Below are 6787 nucleotides of genomic sequence, written 5' to 3'. Positions count from 1 at the left end.
CTACAACATGACTGACAAACAATAATGTCCAACTGAAATTTCACAAGATTGTAAACTATCATAAACTCAATAAAAACTTAAAAAAAAAAGCAGCTGGGAAAAAGGAGGCAGTAGAAGACACCAAGAAGGGGTGAGCCATAGTTTATGGTGAAAAGGAGAGGAGTATCCTGGAAGCTGGACTGACTGTGTATTCAGGATTATGGTAGACACCTGAATACATAATGAGCAGGATATGGTCCCTGCCTCTGCTCCTGTTTTAATTTGCTCCATGGTTCAACTCTTCAGTTAATGGCGCTACCTAGTCTATCATGCCTGAAAACTTGGAGTCATCTTTTATTTGTCCTTCACACTCTCACATCTATTGGGTGAGCCACGTTTTACTGACAAAATATCGTTTTAAATTGTAGCATACTTAGTGGGAAAAGTACACGAGTCTTGAGTATCTACCTCAATGATTTTTTTTTTAACAATCTAAACACACTATCATAACAACCCCCCAAATCAAGACATTCACTATTCTGGCTCTCCAGAAGCCTCTATCGTGACCCTTTGCAGAATTTGCTCCCACCCAAGGTAACCACTACTCTGACTTCTATCGCTGTAGCTTAGTTTTGCCAGTTTTTGAGCTCAGGTAGATGGAATTATACTCTATGTACTCCTTTCTACCAGGCTCCTTTTATTAAACATCCTGTCTGAGATTCATTCATGTTGTTACAGGTAATTGGTTGGTTTTTATAAAGCTCTTTAGATCTGATTATTATTGCATAATGCATTAGTTTTGGTTATTGATAGCTGCGTAACATGCCGATCCAAACTTAGTGGAGTGAAACAACAACAATTGTATTAGTCGGATTCTGTGGGTCAGGAATTTGGTAGCGAGAAATTGCCGTGCTCTCTGATGGCTGGGGTCTAGAATCATTTAGAGGCTCTTTCACTCACATGGATGGTACCTTGGCTGGGATGTCTTGAAGACCAAAATCCTCTGGGATCGTTCACAAGGGCACCTACATTTCCTGTTTTGAAAAGTGGCAGTTTTATTTTTCCAATGGTACATCTAAAATACAATTTCAATGGAGATGGAAACTTCTACTTGAAAGTTGCTCTACTTCTTTTCCACTTTTGGGACCCAGGTGACCTGTTCAGATAGTGTTCACCTATTGCTGATACAAAGGCTGTACTGGGGCTGGTGATCATATATGACCAGAGGAAACTTAATGTCGGTATCCAGATGCAGAGATTCCTTTGAGGAAGGGAGGAGGTTTAGGAAATGCTTGGTGAGCACAGTCTGTCTGGTATTGGATAAAATCTCAAGAATTTGGGGATGAACTCCTGCCTCCTCATCTTGGCCCCTGGTCTTGAGATACCAAGTATAAATGGACATGGTGTGCATCAGGGCTTGTGTTGGTGGTCTATTTTCTTCAGTGGATATGGTTCATCTTCTGTTTGGGAATGAAGTCTTATCACCTGATGGCCAGCATAGCAGTTGCTATGAAGGTGGCTGTGCCCTGGTTGCAGATTCTCCATGAGGAGATTCTCCATGAGGCCTTAGCTCTTCACAGCTTGTTGGCTGGCTTCACTGAGCAAGCTTCCTGAGAGTGGCATGTCCTTGGAAGTCACATCACACCACTTCCACAGAGCAACGCTTCTACTCTGTTGATTGAAGTAGGTTCACGCCTGCCTAGATTCAAGGGGAGGGAACCTGAACCTCACATATTCATGGGATGCGTCTCAAAGAATTTGTGGCCAATTTTTAAAACCACCATGAACTAGATAGCGGAATTGATTTATCCATTCTATTGTAGATGGATATTTGAGTACTTTCTACTTTGGAGGAATAAGGAGAATGCTCTAATCATTCTTACTCCTTCCTCTTGGTTGAAATGTTTAGATTTTAGTTGAGGACACATCTAAGAGTAGAATTGCTGGTCATGTTGTATGTGTGTCTCCAGCTTTAACAGATAGATCCTGCCAAAAAGCTTTCCCAAGTGGCTGCATGAATTCCTACTCCTACCTGCAGTGTGTGAGCCTTCCAGTTGCTCTGCAGCCTCCCCTCCACTTGCTGCCCTCAGCTCAGCATTTCAAAACTGTTTTTAACCATTCTCTGGTTGTATAGAAGATCTCAGTGTAGTTGAACTGTCATTTCCCTTGTCCCTGCTGATTTTAGCACATTTGCATGTGCTTGTTGGCCGCTGGGACACTCTGTGTTGTGAAGTGCCTGTTGAAGTCTTTTGACCAGTTTTAAGCAATTGGTTTGTTTGGCTCCTTTCTTACTGTGATGCTGAAGATTTTCTGTATTCTGCATGAGAATCCTTTGTTGAATGTTCGAATTGGAACAATCTCTTCGCATCCTGTGACTTGCCAATTCCCTCTTGTAATATGTCTCATGATGAGCTGAAAGTCTAAATTTTAATGAATCCAAGTTTAGCGATCTTTTCTTTTATGGAGAGTGTGTGTATGTGTGCATTTGTGTGTCTTTAAGAAGTTTTTGCTACCCTGTCATCTGAAGATGTTTTCTTATGTTGTCTTCTAGAAGTTTCATTATTTTACCTTTCTCCTTTAGGTCAAAGTGTCCAGGAATTGAGTTTTGTGTATTGTGAGGGTAGGGCTCAAGGTTTCTTTTACGTCCAGGTGCTCATCTCTACGAGTAATAACAGGCAGCATTGGGACAGGTGGACACAAGCCTGGGAGTTAGGGGTCCTGTATTCTCAGCCTTAACCTCCCTTTAAAGCACCCTGTGAACTTGAGCAGGTGATTTTCCCAGTTCTCCCTCCTCTCAGGCTCCCTCCTTCCTTCCTTTTTTCCTTCTATCCTTCCTTCCACACTCCCTCCCTCCATTCCTTCCATCTATCCATCCAAGCATCTGTCCAGATATCAATCTGTCCAACTGTCCTCCTGCCTGTTCGCCTGTTTTTCCTTCTTCTCTCCTTCCATCCTCTTTCCTCCCATCTCTCCAACTTCTCTTCCTTGTGTGTATTCTTCCTGCTTTCCTTTTGACCCTCCATTTGTCCACTCTTCCTCTGTCCATCCAGGTATCCCTTCTGTCTGTGCCTCTACCTCTCTCTTTGTTCCGTCTCTCTCTTCAACCACACTCAATCTTTTGGGTTCATCTCCTTCACAAGCTTGCTCTTATCTCTACTCACACAATCCCTCCTTCTGTCACTCACGTTTATGGCTCACCTGTGAGTGGTTGTCCTGGGACAGCCACTACTGAGTGCAGATGAGCCTGTGGGGCTTCACCCACTGTATGGGGGCTCTGTCCCACCCTAACAAGAGCCCTTTCCACAGCTCCTGAGCCAGGAAGCAAGTTCCTGCCTACTTCCTCATCACTTGAGCAACCAGAAGCCACCACAGACCTAGGGGACGCCTCTTCCTTCCCCAGAGTTGCTCTGCAGCCCCACACCTACACTGCCAAATTATCACTTGGGAGCTGGAAAGCCGAGGTGTGCAATTCTGGTTTTCGGGCAATCATGCCTATCACAAAGATTATACCAATAATCGAATCTGATGCAGCTCTCAGAGAGCCCCTGGTCTTATGAAATTCACAGAACATTCTAATCGAAGGTGGGATGTTTTGAGGAGAAGCACTGGCATTGTTTGGGTGGGAAAAGCTTTGTGAAGGAAGTTTTGCCCAGGTGGGGTCTTTAAGAAGGAGTAGGCATTATATAGGGAAATAGGGTGTGTTTTGAGGAGCAATCCTCAAGTGCAGTGGGTGTTACTGGCAGGGGAGGAAGGAAGACATGAGTGATATACTGGCTTCAACTTGGATGAGCACAGCGGTGGGTGGTGGTTCCACTGGGAGCAAAGGCAACAGATGATAATGAGTTCAGGACTCTGATCTGGTCTCAGGCCAGCTGTCAGGGATGGCCATCCCTCCCCATCTCTTCTTGCAAGCTATGGTGCATGAGCTGAAGGCCCTCACACTGAAGTTCAGCATCTCCAACCTCCAATATTCAACAGACGTGAGCAAGGGCTCAGCGACATTTAACTCCACTGAGAGAGTCCTGCAACACTGGATGAGACCCTGGTGCCCGCAGCTCCTGGTAGGATGAGTCCCAGCCAGCCGCTCCCCACCTGCTGTCTCTCCAGCTCATCCTCCTCCTGCCTCCTCCCCTGCTTGGATCCTTGTTCAAGAAGAGCAGCCTAGGCCCCTTGTCCTTGGGTTGCAGAGTGATCTCCCTCAGGGAAGTCCCTTTTCTGAGCATTGAGAGTCACAAACGCTTTCAGAGACGACCCCAGTTTTCACTCTTCCCACTGACTGCCAATTTGCTCCTCCCTCCCTCTGGCCCCCATTATCAGAGGATTCAGGACATCTCTCTAGAGTCCCCACATTCCTCTCTCCCCAGGCCTGCAGACGATGGGGCAGCCACCAGCGTGGAAGCTGTCTGCACCTACCACCCTGACCCCATGGCTCATGATGGAGAGTATGACAGAGACACCAGGTGACAGCAGCATTCCTGGGAGCTTAACCAGCTGACTCACCGTGTCACCCCGAGGGGCCTCTACTCCCTGCTCAGGGACAGCCTTTTTGTCAGTGGTGAGTGTTCATGCTGAGCTGGATTGACAGTGATCATTACTTATGCCTGTTCTGCTTTATTTCCTCTCTAACAAGTCAGCCCAGGTTCTGACTTGGGGGACACAGAAACTGAATATGTAGAAAATTTCAATTTGCAAATGAAGACTGTGCTGTAAATGGATTTTTAGATCCCAATCATAAAAAAAATTCAACTATCTCTATCATAATTTTTATATAGATTGCCTGGCCAGATGATAATATCTTGGTTGTAATGGGTTTAAATATACTATTAAAATTAGTTTCACATGTTTATTTTTACTTCCTGAAATGTGGCTACTAAAAGAAGTTTAAATTCCATAAGATAGAGTGTCAATTCTACTGTTGCACAACACTGTTCAAGCCATGAAAATAAAGCCCAGAGAAAGTGATAAGGGACAATTTTTCCAAGGAAAGGAGTCAATCCAACCCACGTGGCAAGATGCAGAAAACAGTCTCATCACACACACACACACACACACACAGTCACAAAACAAAAGCAACATCATCATAGAGTTGCCCCACTACTTCTGAAGTAGCAAGAGATTGCACTCCTACATTGTCCTGAGTGGACGAACCTCAGGAAAGAAGCCAGAAGTCAAGAGAATTTACCAAACAGGAAGATATGAAGCCAGAGAGTAAATGTCAGCATCTTATATGAGGTTCCCAGCGGTGGATTCTGTTAGTGATTCAATATGTTAGGGAGAATTTTGCTAGAAGGGTTGTAGCAAAACTAACCTTTCTTTTCCTTTGTAGACATATACAAGTTATGTAAAGAATAATAGCTGTAGCCAACCAATGAAAAGATGATAGAACACGAATATCACTCTTCTAAATCACTCCTGGATTAGTCAGCCAGTCAGGGAACAGATGACAGTGGATTAAGTTGGAGCTAATTAGGCTGATTCTGACTTAATGACCATCCTATGAATTGTCTCCTGCCAGGACCTCTAAAACATGCTGCCCCTGCCACTCATTTGCCACCAAGGTCCACCAACCAGACCAGACCTTGCTGACCAATGCCCTGGCTGGGCCCCTTCTGAGCACACCTGGAAGACTCTCCCTAAGTCCCATTCTGTCACGGTGCTCTTCCACCTACAACCAGCCAGGGAGACATTCACTCCAAGGCTCACACTGTGTGTGCCCAGTTCTGGGGATGGCACTTCTCCCTCAAGTGAAGAAAAGGATCAGAGTGCAGAGCCTGTGGGCTGCAGCCATCAGGACAAAGCCTAAGGTTTGCTGCTAGAGAGAAGAGAACCTGTAGTGGGTGTGGGTGCCGGGGTGCAAGAAGCCCCCATGATTTCTGGATAGAATCCCAGAATATGATGCAGGAGAAAGGAGGGATGCTTGGGTGTGATTCTGCTAGAGAATGTCTATAAGGAGGCGGATGTGCCATTGGAAATGCCTTCAACAGTGTTGTTCATTCTTTGATTCATCCTGTCTCAGGGAGTTCTGTCTACATCCATCCAGGCACTAGTCTCCCTTCTGGAGTAAAAAGATAGCATCAGAAGAATGTTTCCATTTCATTTATAATGGATAGGTACAGTGCTTGTAAGGTGCTAGGTGTTGCAAGCAGTTTTCAAACATTAACTCCTTTAATACTCTCCATGTCCTTACAAATTAGGTACACTTATCATTCTTGCCGACACCAGATGAGGAAACTGAGGCACTGATGAGGTGAGTAACTTGCCTGCTACCATATCTAGGAAGTGATTGAGCTGGAATTTGAACATAAGATATTGTCTTCATATTCTCTGCTCTTAAGCATGTTCTTTGCTCTCTAAGACTTCACACCATGAAGACGATGGCTCAGGATATCCATTTTCTTGTTACACCCCGTAGCCCCATTCTTTGATCTCTGTCTGAAAAAGATACTTTTTGCATCAAAACTGTTGCACATACACACCAAAATGACTTCTCCTCATGTCCCATGTCCTGTAAAATACATAGAGAACATTTCAAAGCCTTTCTTGCCCTGGCTGGGAGTGCTTCTGGGAAATCCCACTGTTCCTCTAAGAAGCCAACGGAAGGCTGGGAGCTGAGTCTCAGGGGAAAGGTGACCTCAGCCGTTACCATGGAATTACGGAATGGATGGGAGGCCTCAGCAGGAACTGACTTCAGGATTGGTGGTGTTTGAAGCTGGGCACTAATTTTCTGGCTGTGGGTGTAGGGGCTGGTGCCGCATTCCAGGGAGAAGGGATGGCTCCCTGTGTTCTTAGAAGAAACCAGACCCAGGAA

The sequence above is a fragment of the Equus asinus genome, chromosome 23 (genome assembly GCF_041296235.1).
Source record: "Equus asinus isolate D_3611 breed Donkey chromosome 23, EquAss-T2T_v2, whole genome shotgun sequence".
NCBI classification, from domain to species: Eukaryota; Metazoa; Chordata; class Mammalia; order Perissodactyla; family Equidae; genus Equus; species Equus asinus.
This window is presented reverse-complemented; position numbering follows the sequence as displayed.